This window comes from Sander lucioperca, chromosome 1, assembly GCF_008315115.2.
Source record: "Sander lucioperca isolate FBNREF2018 chromosome 1, SLUC_FBN_1.2, whole genome shotgun sequence".
NCBI lineage: Eukaryota > Metazoa > Chordata > Actinopteri > Perciformes > Percidae > Sander > Sander lucioperca.
Genome location: NC_050173.1, coordinates 35,129,711 through 35,144,528, shown reverse-complemented (window position 1 = coordinate 35,144,528; position 14,818 = coordinate 35,129,711).

Here is a 14,818-nt window from a genome sequence, read left to right as displayed (position 1 = left end):
TATATATATATATATATATATATATATATATAAATAAATCACAGCAGGAGCACATCTTGAAATTGTATGGGAAAAATATGTATAAAGTTACTACATTACTACAGGTTACATACATGAAAAGGAAACATTGTGGTTATAGGGTATATTTGTACTGCACAGCACTGTTTCCCATACAGCCCCAAACTGTGGTTGCTTCATGATGCTTCTGGCATATAGAGTGTATGTGAAATGTTGAATATATGATGAAGCTTGCATGAGAAGGTCCTGTGCTTCTCTGAAAAAACTCTGGTTAGCAAGAAGAAGGCTGGCCAGCTCCATATCAGCCTACTGTCTGCATGGGGGTTCTTGGGATAGACACACTATTTATATCCTGTTAGGAATGTCTTCAAAGCACTCCTCCCGCTCACTGGTGCCTTGCCAAAAATAATAACCCTGGTTGAGGAGTTGTCATGCTTAAAAATGATCTTTTTCAAAGTTCGATGTTTTTTGTGTGAAGTGTGCCCATGGTCATGGGGGTGTTGTTGAAATATCATTAAGTAAAACAATAGTGAAGTTTACTTTTCCTCTTGACATGCTGCACCATTATACATGAACAGAATTAGTCTGAGAGAAGTGCAGCTGGTGAGAGGAAATTTTATCTCAAAGGGATTCAAAAACTTTTGAAACAAATGAACTCTCCAGGCCGAGACACACTTCATCTTGAAGAATTACTGGGATGAAAGGGATGTTAATTGGAACAACTTAATGTTATGTACATGTTACATGTAATTTAATTTCTCTAGACAGCATGGCCATCCCTCTTAAAGACTGTTGCATTATCCCAGAAGTGAAAATATTGTCATGCGTATGTCATTTTCTTCCTGATAGTGTAGGCCTACTGATTACTATCCGACAAAACATGCAACTCCCTTGTTAAATCTCACTTTCCAATTCAATTATCTTTCTAATCAACTGCTCCGTTGCAGCGAGAACGGAGCACAAAGCTTTTAATAAGATTTTAATGTTATTTTCAGTCATGTGTAATCTCTCTAGGCATGTCTCCTCACACACTTTAGCTCTGTTACATCTTTTGTTTCAGAGTCCAAAGAGAACTACGCGTAGAGCAGCATGGCTTGTTCAGGCTTATTATCTTCATTTTCACTTTAAAAAAAGGTTTCACGCAAGACTAAACAGGGATCCCTCACAATCCTTCACTGTTCATGAGATAAATGCTCTGCTAATTGCATTTCTATTCAAGACAAAGTTAGTGTTGTTTGGACTCTGTTGATTTGCAGGCCTCTTTTACTGAGCCTTTTATTTATCCCAGACAGTAAACAAAGTTGAAGACTAGTTCAGGAAGAGAAGCAGAGCTGTGGCAGCCCTCAACCTCACAAATTCTTTTCTAAAGGCTTAATGAACAGACCAACTGGACAGAGTCAAAACATTTCCTGGTGTTAGATTCTAAAGGGAAAGCTTTATTCGGGCCTTTTTAAAGGGGAAGAAGAGTGGACGGTCAGAGCCGGCTGCCAGGGCATTTTAGAGTCAGCAGCGGACGCAAGGCTATTTTCAGTCACAATAGTCGGAGGAGATGTGGTTTTAAATGTTTCAAGATGAGTGCAGCCTCTTAGGACGAGAGAGAGAGAGAACGATGCAGTTGCTTGTTGTCCTCTGCTAAAGCTACATTACCTTGTTTGTCAGGCACAATGCGGCATCTGCAGGTAATTGCTTTTTTTTCAATTGTCTCTAACAAGATAAGGCCTGGAGGCGAGCAAGGCCAAAACTCGCGTCAATCCCAGGAAGCTGGAGAATAGATCTGGAGAAGAAGAGCCAGTTTATCATTATTGAAATCAGCTGGTGTCATGTCCAAGCGATAGTGGGAGGTGCTATTCTATATTTTTCTTCAAAGCCAATGAAAAATCAACCATTAATTGATCCTCTTAACAAGTATTGTCTGTACCGTCCTGCTGCTGTAAATACTAACTAGCACACCAAATCTAAAAAAAACACAATTTACTCCTCTTTGAGTAACATTTGCTAAAAGCTACAGATCCCAGCTGTTTTCATTAGCCAATCCATTAGCCTTTTTTTTAAATGCTGAAACTATAGATTTGTGACCAGTCTTTAAATATGTATGTCTTTAGTAGGAACTACCAGGCTTGGGATTGAGAGCCACAGACATGCTGGGGAATTCAGAAAGTATTGAGAAACAAACCAATGCATTGTTGGTTATAGTCTTTTTATGGGATTTGTTGTCAAAAGTTAAGATATAGAATATTGCCAGCCTGATTCTTTCAAACTAAAGAAATCCATATGAAAGTAGACCCAACAAGCTGTTTGAACCAAAATTTCTTGTTTGGGTTGAAAATGTTGATTATGCTTAGAGGCTATAACACCTTCAAACAACTTCTGTTCTTGTAACTAAAGAAACAACTTTGGGGTGTGCTTGATGATTCGTAGTGGGTTGTGAACCTTTCAGTCGGCGCAACTTTATCTATAGCCTTATCTCTTCTCTTGTTCTGTTGCCTGACTTGTTGTTTGTAATCCTGCATTAGGTACAAAAAGGTAGTTATTCAAAGAGAGATCTGAATAAACAGTGTGTGCATCTGTTTCCTTATCTATCATTTATTTTGTATTCCTTAATGAGTATTGCAAATTTGTTTGAAAACTATTTGTATCTATCTTTCCATTTCATATTCAAGTATTTGCAGTCTCAAATTATTCAAGAAGAGGGAGTGTGCAAATGATTCAACATTCATCCACTGCATAGAGACCTAGGGCTGCAGCTATCGATTATTTTAGTAATAGAGTATTCTACCGATTATTCCATCGATTAATCGAGTAATCTGATAAGAAATATTTAATTAGAAATACTTAGTAAACAGCAATAGTAAATATTTATTATTGCTGTGTACTAAAAAAAAGGAGTTGTTTATTGAAAAAGCAACATTTTTATTGCCAAATTCCAAGTACATTTTTGGTGGCCCAAATGCTAATATTTTTCACCCCCTTCCCCTTCTTGCCTCTGGCTCTTTGCACTGGATATGCAAAACAGCTGTTCACTAAGCCCAGGTAAATGTGACGGTACAAAGCTTACAGCAGGGCTATTCAACTACACTGTTCTGGGGGACACAATTTAAGAAGGCTAATACTGAGTGAGGAGAAAGAATAAAGGATGCAGACATCACCGGCATGATGACGTCATTCACGTGCATATTAAGTGGCCATGCTGGGGGGAGGAGCCGGTTTGTCTCCGGCAGCAGCTAAGTTTCCAAAGATTAGTAGCAAACTAATAAACAGTTAGACTACAAACCGACAGCTCTCGTTTTAGCTTGTTGGTAAAACATCGCTATTTGCAGAGTAGCATGCTGTAGGCTAGTTGTGTAAAATAGCGCGGTGGACGAGAGCAGCAGACGTTAGTTAGCTACCTTGTGTCGGGTTCGCTCTGTGGAATGGATGAGTAGACTGGATGTTTTCTACAAAGATGATGTAGTAGCATGTTTGCAGCTTAAAATGATCCCAAACTTTCTGTCATTTTCTCTCGCCTGTCTCTTCTCTTAGACCCTCGCTATTTTCGTCTTCGTTCATTTGTAATCTGGGCCGCCAGTCTCGTACATAGACAGTATATAAACGGTCTTGTGTCCACAGAAGCGCTAGTAACTATCCTCCGTGCGGAAACACAGTGAGACGTACAACCTTAATTACATTGATTTAACGAAGCTTCGAGGCAAAGAATTTTGCTTCGAGGATTTTTTGTAATCGAATTATTGGAGTTATTCGAGGAATCGTTTCAGCCCTATACAGAACTGAACATTTAAGGAATTCCTGCAGCTCTCCTTGTGCAAGTTTACCTCGACGAAGAAAGACGCATATAAGGTGGACAGTTGAGCTTCTGTTATTCCTGAACCTTGTATTGCTGTTGTTTGTCTTTACACATCAGTGGTGGGAGATATTGTATTCATCCCCACACACTCTATTTCATAACCTGAACACTCTTCATTGGCAGTCTGTGTGAGACTAAATCTTCTTTTGTTTCTTTCAGACATTCACAGGCAATATTTAAATTCAAATGAAACATCCGTGCTGCCGATTCATTATCTAGGGTATTCTTGTGTACTGTATTGCTCTCACAATCTCTGATGGAAGGTCAGGTGCTATTCTTGGTATGCTCTAGTGCTTCCCTTGTTCGTGTACTGAGGCAGACTACTGGGATGATGGCCTGCTGGACCATAGTGCATCTCTCTTCCCTTTTGTTTTCCATTCCTGTCATGTGTAAAAACACACATCCGTACACCTCCTGCACTCTGTCATGTATTTGCCCATTTATACACATTTTGGCATGGCAGCCACACCATTGAAAGGACACCTATGACCTGCGATACTCTGATATCTAAAAACAGGAAAAGCACTGGTCTTACCATTATGTGAAGGTTGGTCACTGCTGCACAAAAGGGGCACAGAAAAATAAAACAATGTGAAATAATGTATTAACAATCACTTTTAAAAAGAACACCCAACCAGTGTTTTTCATGACAATTACAAATAAAAAACTCACAAAAGCAAAGCTGCCTACTTAGCACAGGGAAACAGAATTGAAGGCTATGTTAATTTACTAAAGAATCAACTGCTTGTAATATTATCGAGCCAGAAGAGCTCTGGTGCTGGCACCTGCAGCAGCAATAATTGCAGTAATGAAACTAATGTTCTTGGGCCTCCAAGTTACTGAGTGCACCCATTGATGAGATACAGGCACTTCACAGCAGGAGGTGTTTTAATCCTGCAGATTTGGAGATGTAGTCGTCATGAATTTTAGATTCAGTCCAAAAATTCACACTGAATAGGAGCTGCAATGAGAGGTAACAAAGCTTTCAACCTGCACTTCATGCAGAGTCGACTTCATCTCTGATGTGTCTCATTATGGTTTTACAACACTGCAAACTCAAACTCATCAACTGTCATGTTCATCATCAGCAATATTCAGTATGCAGTATTACATATGATGTTGAACAAGGAATAAAATATAGAAACTACAGGACCAGTTCTAGCTGATACTCCTATCACTCCTGATAACTCCTGTCCCCCAAAATGGGATCAAATTTGCATTACAGAATTTGTGGGTAGTTGGGACCAATTTTGTGTACTCTACACATATTTAGGGGCTTAAGTGTGAGGATCCAGAAGGAATGTGAGTGAAACTGTTTTACAATTCTTCTGATAAACCCCACTGCCTGTCATCCACCAAACATACACAGTTAGTTAGTGAACATAGTGGAGCATTTAGCAGCTAAGGAGCCAGATATTTCCCTCAGGAGTTGGTGGAGACCAAAACAGAGATTCAAGGAGAGTGAATTACATTCGCCATGTGGCTAAACATACAACTCCAAATGGATGCTAATGTTGCTACGAATCTGCTACATACCATATCAACTTTATAATGTGATAATATGTCAGGGTTGTGTTTACATGTACATCTTATTGTGCTGCCCCCAAGGAGACATACAAAATAAATTAATGAAGGGTTAAACACTCATCCAGGATCATTTTAAAGAGAATACATATATAATCAAATAATCCCACAAAAAAAACCTTAATCTCTAGTATTAATAAAAAAAATGTTAATTAAAGTTGTGGTAGGACAAAAAAATCCATAATAATCTTTAAGATTATAATTTAAGTGGTCTGAGAGAAAACTAGACTTCTGCACCTCCTTATGGCTCTGTTTTCAGGCCGTAGATAATCTAGCTGTGACTGGAGACTTTGGTCAGTCACAGATCATTTCAGAGAGAGAGAGAGAGAGAGCATTCCTATTGGCTGTTTTGCACATGCATTGCTCATGGGGCAAAGAGAGGAGAGGGAGACCTGCAGGAAGAGGTCTCATTCTACACATTTTGGTGTTTTTTATTAATTAACACATAAACTTGGGGAACAATCAAGTTCAGTTCTTTTTTTGGTTTGTGTCCAATACCATCTGCTCTCAAAAAATATTTTATTTACACAAATTATCCATTGAAATGGAAGACTGAACTGATAAATTATCACTTTTCTAGAGGATGGGCAAGAGCCAGCTGTTGGGACAGGAAGTGGAAGAAATGTGAGAAGGGTGGAGGAGGGTTCCCCCAGCCCTGACCTCAGTCTCAGTGACCCTGACCTTAACGCAGCCTAATGAGACTGCACACTCACTGCACAAGAAAATCACCCAGCAGAGATTTGGCTGTTTTGTATCTGCTTTGTACTCTCATTTATCATTGTGTGTGTGTGGACAGACTGATACGTCTGATACGCAAGTAATGTGCTATTTTAACCATGCTAATCCAGATGCAAGAACAATTACCCAAGTGTTGCCCCCAGCCATCAGCCACCACTCCCTGAGGGGTCAGAAGTCCCTCAAATCACCCTCACACAACCATCATGCTGAGATGGTGAGTTCTCCCAGCCCTCCAACCTGTCCACAACCAGCCAAGCTCAAGAAGGAGAGTCATTTTGTTTTTCATCCCGAAGACCCTTTTATCTCATCCCCTGACTCCAAACTATTTTAGACCCCACAGCCAGGCCTTGAGGTTAGCGCTCCCAAGCACCAGAGGAGCTGGACTTTCAAATTGTCGCTACACAGAAAGTGTAGTGAAATTCAACAATCCCAAGGACAACAGGAAGTAATAAATCAACGAAAAGGGCTGATTGAAAGCGATAGCTGAGGAGAGAACAGCTGTGGGAGATAGTGGCCCCTCATACATAATGGAGATCACAATCCCTCTGAGGCATCAAAATAAAGCAAGAGGAAATATACAGGAGTATTGTGACGTTTGCTGACGACACCCTAAGGAAATGGACTAATATCCCACAGAGAGAACAACGCAAACTAGTCCAAAAGAAGGGGAATGTTTATTTGCATAACCTTTGACCACTTTCTACTGCATCTAATTGCCTCCTTCTCTCTTTGCTTATCCCTCATTTCAACTATCCTCTTTACAAAATGTAGTTGTGTAGGAAAAAAATTCACATCAACAATACCAATATTCATAGAAAACGCTCTGATCCAACTTTCATTATCAAAAGAGAAACAATATAATCAGTCAAAATATTCAAAAAGACCCAGTCCATACCAAGTTAATAGGAAGTAATACAACTCATACTTTCAAACTAAACAACCAGCCATTAATGGAATTTAAACTCTTACCCAGACTAGACATCTGTCAGGGTGTAGATTAGAAGATTTATCACCTTGCACTTGGCAAGATCTCTAAGAGGAAATTCAGCTGAAATAACCACTGCTTCACTTCAAGCAACAAACCTTTAGCTGATCTGGTATTTGGGGGTCATGTCAATACTGCCCTACAAAACAAAAAGGCAGTAACTGCATTTTTGGTCAAAAATTAGTTATTATCATTTTCATGACATTCAAGGCATCCTTTGTTATGTGACAAAACATCTTATCTCAAATGTGTGTCGTTTTGGAGAAAAATGGTAGTCGTTTGAACAGTAACTGCAAAAAGCCCTAGTGAAACAAAGCAAGAATACAGTAACTGCAAAATAGGGGTAAAATATCAAATTAAATATGAGGATTGATATGTACAAAGAATAAGCTAATATAAAGTAACAAAAACAGCCACATGTTCAATAATCTACCTACAACTACTTAGCTGGATGACAGGATAACTTGATAACAGCTTAGTAATGCGAGACTTTAAGCAGCCGTTTCAGCAACAGAACAGCTTCCGGGTGGAAAATATTGACCTAAAATGGTCAAATTAGTGTTGGTTTTGGTATATCCATGTTCAGGAAAACAAATGGTTCCAATTATTTCAAATACAGTGTATCTAACACACCCAGAGCCCAAGTTGTGGCAAAATAGTTTTTGAAGAATCTGTAGTTACTGCCTTTTTCCTTGGTATGGTGCCACGTTTTTGGTAAGTAATACAAAGCAAGAATACAGTAACTGCAAAATAGGGGTAAAATATCAAATTAAATATGAGGATTGATATGTACAAAGAATAAGCTAATATAAAGTAACAAAAACAGCCACATGTCTAATAATCTACCTACAACTACTTAGCTGGATGACAGGATAACTTTAAAGTCATTTTTCTCAGTTCTGCACTCTGCGTAGTTACTGCCTTTTTGCTTTGTAGGGCAGAATACCCAGATGAAAATTAGTTCAGTAATTTACTTCAACAATTAACATCATCAATTATGCTCTGTGGCATGTATAAAAATGCTGAGCAGGCCCAGTTGATTCGGATTTTCTATGGCAAGAGGAAAAGAGCCAAGTGACTTTGAAAGAGGGTTCATTGTCGGGGCATGGATGGCAGGATCTTTAGTCACAAAGACTTTTAAAATGGCTAGTGTTTCAATAGGAACATTGAGTAAAGTGACATCTGCATTTAGCTCTCTGGGAAAGACATCAGTAAATTGTGCACATTTGATGACTGTGATGCTCGTGCATTTCTGCGACATGTAAGAAAAAACAGAAAAGCAACTCTTCCTGGTGACTGAATATGTCAATGCAGGACATGATCAGACTGTGTCAGCAAGAACAGTTCGTCAACAATTACATAGAGAGGAATATTATAGTAGGTTTGTACTGCATAGACCCCTCATTACAAAGATGGATGCACATTTGAGAGTTCAGTGGTGCAAAAACCATGCACTGGTTTAAAGAGATGTGGAAAAAGTGATATGGTCAGATAAGTCATCCTTCACTGTATTCTTGACAAGTGGGCAAGTGCATGTGTAGCGTACACCAAGAGAACGGTACAGGCCTAAATGCTGGACCGCTACAGTAAGGGGGTCCCCTGGCTCTGTTATCCTGTGGGGGGCATTTTGTTGGCATGGTTTGGGCCCACTTGTCCCCTTTGAGGGAAGGGTCAGTGCAAATCAATACAAAGTTGTTCACCTTCAGCCTATGATAAAACATTTCTATCCTGATGACTCCAGAGCTGACACAGCACTGTGGAGATAGGTCTGGTAATGCAAGACTACTTCCAGGATAACATCCACACCATCCACAGGGCATGAGGGATCACTGATTGGTTTGATGAGAATGAAAATTACGTGAATCATATGCTGTGGCCTTCACAGTCACCAGATCTCAACCCAATTGAACACCTATTTCAATCAGGAGAGACTTCGTTGCAGATATGCAAAGGTTTATTATACAATATGCATAATGAAATGTACAGAGTCTTTGGAGATTAGACTCCATCGTTGTGAAATAAATTTTTGACAGGACATATCCCCCAAAAACGTGACGGGAATTAGTGATTAGAAAATATGAAAGAAAAATATACTTACCTTAACGGGAAGCAACGGATCTGTAAAGAGAAACGCCGGTGTAGTGATTCATCCCCCAAAACAGAAAGCAAAAGAATTCCTGCATTTCGGCAGGAGTGGTAACTCAGGCCGGCAAACATAAACGCAAAGTAAATCTCGGCATCTCCGCCGGTGTGGCAACTTAGGCTAGCAAACATAAAGGCAAAATAAATCTAGGCATCTCCGCCGATGTGGCAACTCAGACCGGCAAAACGTAAAGCAAAATAAATCCTAACCATTTTTTTTTTTTATTATCCTCGGCACAGCGTCCGGTATTGGCAATTCTGGCCAAAAATAAATAAATTAAGAAGCAGAGGATGACCAACGACCCAGCTTTTGCAGAGAAGTACGAGAGATACCTTGATTTGCCGCGGTAGTCGCAGCCCCTATCCTGAACGCATGGCCCAAATAATGCTGAGGTGAAATGTTAGATTTGATAACTAGCTTCAGATGATGGCCAAACCAAACTTTTGACAGGGGAAATTCTCCGGGAATAAGAAACAAAAAAGGTGCGAGGGAGCTAGTACGAGGCCTTAACATAAGGTAGTTCATCATGGATTTGAAAGGGCAAAAAACTGTGTTTTGATGATGGAACAAGCGCCTCCGCGTTTAGAATGCTTAAGTTTTAAACAGTAATGACGAGAATGAAAGGCCAGATCGGAGAAATTGATATCTCTATCAGGGTTGAAAGATTTGGAAGGAGTAGTAAATTCGACGCATCTGAGAAAAGCATAAAAAGCTAAAGACTCCAGAAGGGTATCAATGTAGGAAGAAAAAACGCCTTCTCTAAGAATCGACACCATTTTATGCAAAATGCCAAGTGTAATTGGCTGCCTGAGGTCAGTGGAAGAAGGATGAGTTTTAGAGATGCCTTTCAGAAGCAATTTAATAACCTGATTAGAAAAGAGGCTCGGAAATGATGGATCGTAACAAGTTTTTAAAGTGGAAGCAGCTAAACCTTTTCTCATATACATCCTAAAGGATTCTAAATAGTGTTGAAGGGGGTTTAGATTTAGTGCAGCGCTAGCTCTTGAAGAGAGGGAAGAGTTATAGGTACGGGGCTGGCTGCCGGGCAGAGGCTCTGAAAGGTCTAGGGACGGTGCCGAGGAATAGTTGGTTTCAGCCGGAGCGGGCGGGTCTGACTGAGTAAAGCTGGGCGGCGGCAGCGACATGGAGGCTAGCGCGGTACTGACGGTCGCTGAACCAGCGGAAGCAGAATTGCTTTCAACGGCTTGCAGCCATGCATCCATGGACTGCAACGAACTGGCCAGAGACTTCAGAGAAGCGAGGATGAGGCCCGTGTCCGAGGAACCACCTGGAACAGCCGTAGCAGCCGCACGGCTGAGAGAACCTGCAACACGTCTCTTCGGCAGGGCGCTGGGAGGGGGATCCACCTTCTTGATCCGCTTCCAACCACGAGCAGCCACAGGAACGGAAGGCGAGGGAACCAGCGAGATGCACCCGGCTTGGGCAGCCAGCTCGCGGAGCTTGGGAGAAGGTAAGCCTGAAGCTGGCACGATGCCGCGATCCTGGAGCTACAAAAGGATCATCTCCGTCCCGTCCGAACGGGAGCCGGGCAGCGAGGCCAGGCGAGAGCTTCTGCCAATGCTGTCCAGAGAGACTGTATTAGCCTCTGGTGACAAGCAGCTTCCTGGAACCAGGTTCAAAAAAACAAACAAAATTGGAATCCGACATGGTAAGAATGAAGAGCAAAAACCAAAACAGAGCGGGAACGAGTGCCCAATAGCCGTCCGGATGACAAAGTTGCACGCTTTGCCTGAAAAGACAGCTGACAGCAGCAGGGAGAGAACCAGATTTAAAGCAGGGATGTAATGCAGTGATTGGCTCGTGAAATTCATGGCCAATTCTGATTGGTTTAACTGAAAAGTGAACATCTCTAAACAGCTGATTTGTTTTAGGAAGAGAGAGCGGTGATTGAAGTTATTTGAAGTCTTCCTGAAAGAATTTACGTTGAGCTCCATGAGAGATTTCGGACTGAGGTGTTAGACTCTAGCTCTCCACCACCATCATCAAAATATCTTTTGGAAGACTGGTGTTTTTGAAATTTGTAAAATCAATGGTGAGGCACATTGAAGCTGTTCTGGCAGCGAGTGGTGGCCCGTCACCTTACTAAGACACTATGTTGGTTTTTCCTTTAATTTCTCACCCGTCTGTTGATTTCAATGAAAGCATGTACAAAAGAAAGGCAGGCAAAATACCCACAATTGTACATTATATTACCCTTTTACCAGTGCTTAATTTGTAAAGTGAGAGGTCCCGGAGCGCAGAGAGGGGGTGGATCCGGCGACTCAAAACGGGGGTTGGAGGTAACAGAACCAAAAAAAAATAAATTACACCTTCTCTGACTCTGACTAAAAAAGCCTAAACAACGCTGTGTGTACATCAGGGCAATGTTTATTTTTATTTCAGAACGTGCACTGCAACGATCGTTTTCACAAGCAGCAATTATCCATCGGACAATTAAAACAAAAAACCCACCGTGGTCTCCACATTCTTGATCGGCAGAAACGATTTTTGCTTGTTTGGAATCCGACTGGCCAGCGTATTTGAAAAAGTTAAGCAAACTTTGTTGTCTTTTTGACATTTTTCCCCTGAGTGAAATGAGGCTATAACAGCAATCTCAACCAGCACAAGCACTTGTATCACTTGAAGTGCAGCGCCGCGCTGTTGAAGTGCCGATCCCCTCCCTCCGTCTCTCTCCCCCCTCTGTCTTACCCTGAAAATTCACCTCAAAACGCATCAAAAATGCAAACACAAGACTTTTGTGGAACTTCAATGGGGAATAAAGACTAACAAGACAGATAACAACATTGAACACTACACAAACAGTAGTTTATTTTTTTTATTTAGGCGATTCACCACGGAGGTGCCGGATCCAATAAAAAAGGTTCCAGATCCAACGTCGGAGGTGCCGGAACATGTTCCGGTGTGTTCCAGCTCAAATTAAGCCCTGCCTTTTACGGCTAGTTTTCATTTAACAGGAAGTGAAAACCAGCACTGTGCTTCCTCATCACTCAGTAAGTAATACATTTTATACATACATTTATACATACATTCATACATACATTTTTAAACCTTTCTTTTGGAAATAAAATTAACCTAAATAGATAAACATTTTGGTATAATATTTCCTGACAGTATTTGTTTACACAACAGGTTATAAAAAAGTGACCACTGCATCTTATGCGGTTGAAAGAAGGCTGCATTTATCCACATTTAAATGGGACAGGCCTTGTCGAACTGTTGCCAGTCTATAAATGTGGACTTCAGAATGTCTAGCCCCTAAATTGGGGCACAGGAAGATATCTGTGTACTCACCATCTGTTGACATTTTCAGACTTTTCCATGTTTCACCTGCCCACTAGATGTCATCATCAAGTGTTGCTGCTCCTGCTGATCACCTGTCTGCACAGCTGCGCCTCATTATCTTGTTAGCCTTGTAGGGCATATATGTGGTCAGTCTGTTGTTTGACAAGTGATACTAATAACATTAATGTTGGCTCTGTTCAATTAAAATGTCCCAGTAAACCATGACAGTGTGACAGTGAGCCAGCATCAACCATACCAGGACCCTGAAACTGAAGCAGCTAAATGAACAAAGACATTATTCATTTCTATCGTTTATACCAGTGGTTTTCCTACTGGCACAAGTTTCACCTCAGTGAAAAAGGCCTATTGTTCATCAGTGCATGTTTTGTATGATAAAAAATGGTCTGATCTCATATATTAATAGAAAAACTAACAAAATGATAAAAACAACGAAGACTATTGTACACACTGTATAATATTATCTTGAAATGTCAGCATTTCCTAAACATGTTCTCCTGTTTGCCTGTAGTGACTGCATGTTATAGACTGTAAGGCAGTCTAACCTTTGAGTAAAGTGCCTTTTACTAACCGTGTCATCATGTCTGAGTAGTCTGCGTTTGGGTCCTGACCTAACCTGTTACAAATGCAGTGTTCCGCTGGGTTCGCGGTTTTCGTTCGTAGATTTTATTTCATCTCGTAATGTTTCATCTGCTAGGATATTAAAACTGTAATGCTCAGTTTAACACTGTTAGACTGCACTCTACACAGAACATTTTAACTCTGAGGTCAAAGTATCCTTTCGCCGTTTCTTTTTCAATCTGAAATCAATCTTCCTGTAGTGAAGGATGTTCAGCACACAACAAAACATCCAAAGGGGCTTAAGCTGCTGCACATGGGGTTGCTAATGGACCGAAGAGTGCAATTCGAGATTAACATATTGGAAATACTGGCACATTGCTAATAAGCATGATCTATGTCAGAAGGCACCAGTAATGAACACCCCCATGGGCCATTATTATTTCCATGGTGGCTTGGTATTTATATTGACTCTTAAGGAAACATAAGCAGTCCTTCAAATGAACTGAAACATAGTCTCAGGAAACTTACAAATTAATATATCATTATTGTGAACCTATAGATAACACATATGCATGTACAAAGGAAATATTGTTAGGGCTGATCCCAGTATGGAGGCATAGGGGGAATATCTCTGATCTTCTTTTGTGTACAATTTTCAGTGTGTAAAACCCAAGGAGATTTGCTCTGATGGGTCAGATGCTAAAAGATGGAAGCCACTGCTTTAAATGTGCCTGCAACTCTTTAAAGCTACACATTATTTTTTTATAAGGGAGGGGAAGCACCATCGCAGTCATTAAAGTGATAAGGCAACGTGTAATACTACAGTTTATTTTGCCCCCCATTTCCCTTGTTTTCCTTCAGCCAACCCACTCCACCCTCTAACCCCCGACATGAAGAACCAAGGCAGTGTACATAGAGAAGAAAGAAAGCGCACACAAAAACAGTACAACTTACCCATCCACCCAGAAGAGCAATATATTGAAGGCTTGTCCTTCCTTAGCAAAAGAGAAATGATAGCAATATAGAGTGATATGAAAAGGAACCTCTACTATGGAAAACTTAAGCATAATATTCAACAGCAGAGGGCTAAGCTGGGGCCAAAAATAATTGTATAATTCTGGAGGAAATCCATCCAGATATACATAGTTTTTTACTTACATAGTAAGTCAGCAGTGATAAGAAGAGCAAAACGTTAATTAATTAATTAAATGAGTAGGCAGCATCTATGTTACTACTGGGAACCAAGCTGCATGAAGGGGGCAGCCTGTAAAAATGCCACTAGCTGATTATAAGGTTATTATTAAGGTTGAAGTTTAATGTTTATTGCCATTATACAATGCAGGCTTGCATAATGAAATTCAGTTGTAGACCCCTCCATACACAGAATAGTATAATAGAATGTTTAAGAAGAAATAATCTCATCATTGTATTTTAAAATATTTATTACCTCAGTATTATCTCACAACATTTGTCCCCTATAACTTTTTTCGCTCAACTTGTTTAGAAGTATCACAACAGCGCCAAAGTATATCATACCATTCTATCTTTTGTCAAAAAGACACCAGTGGAGCCTTGGGTATCACGTTGAGTTTAAAAATGTGACCTTTAGTTAATGTGCCCTCATTAG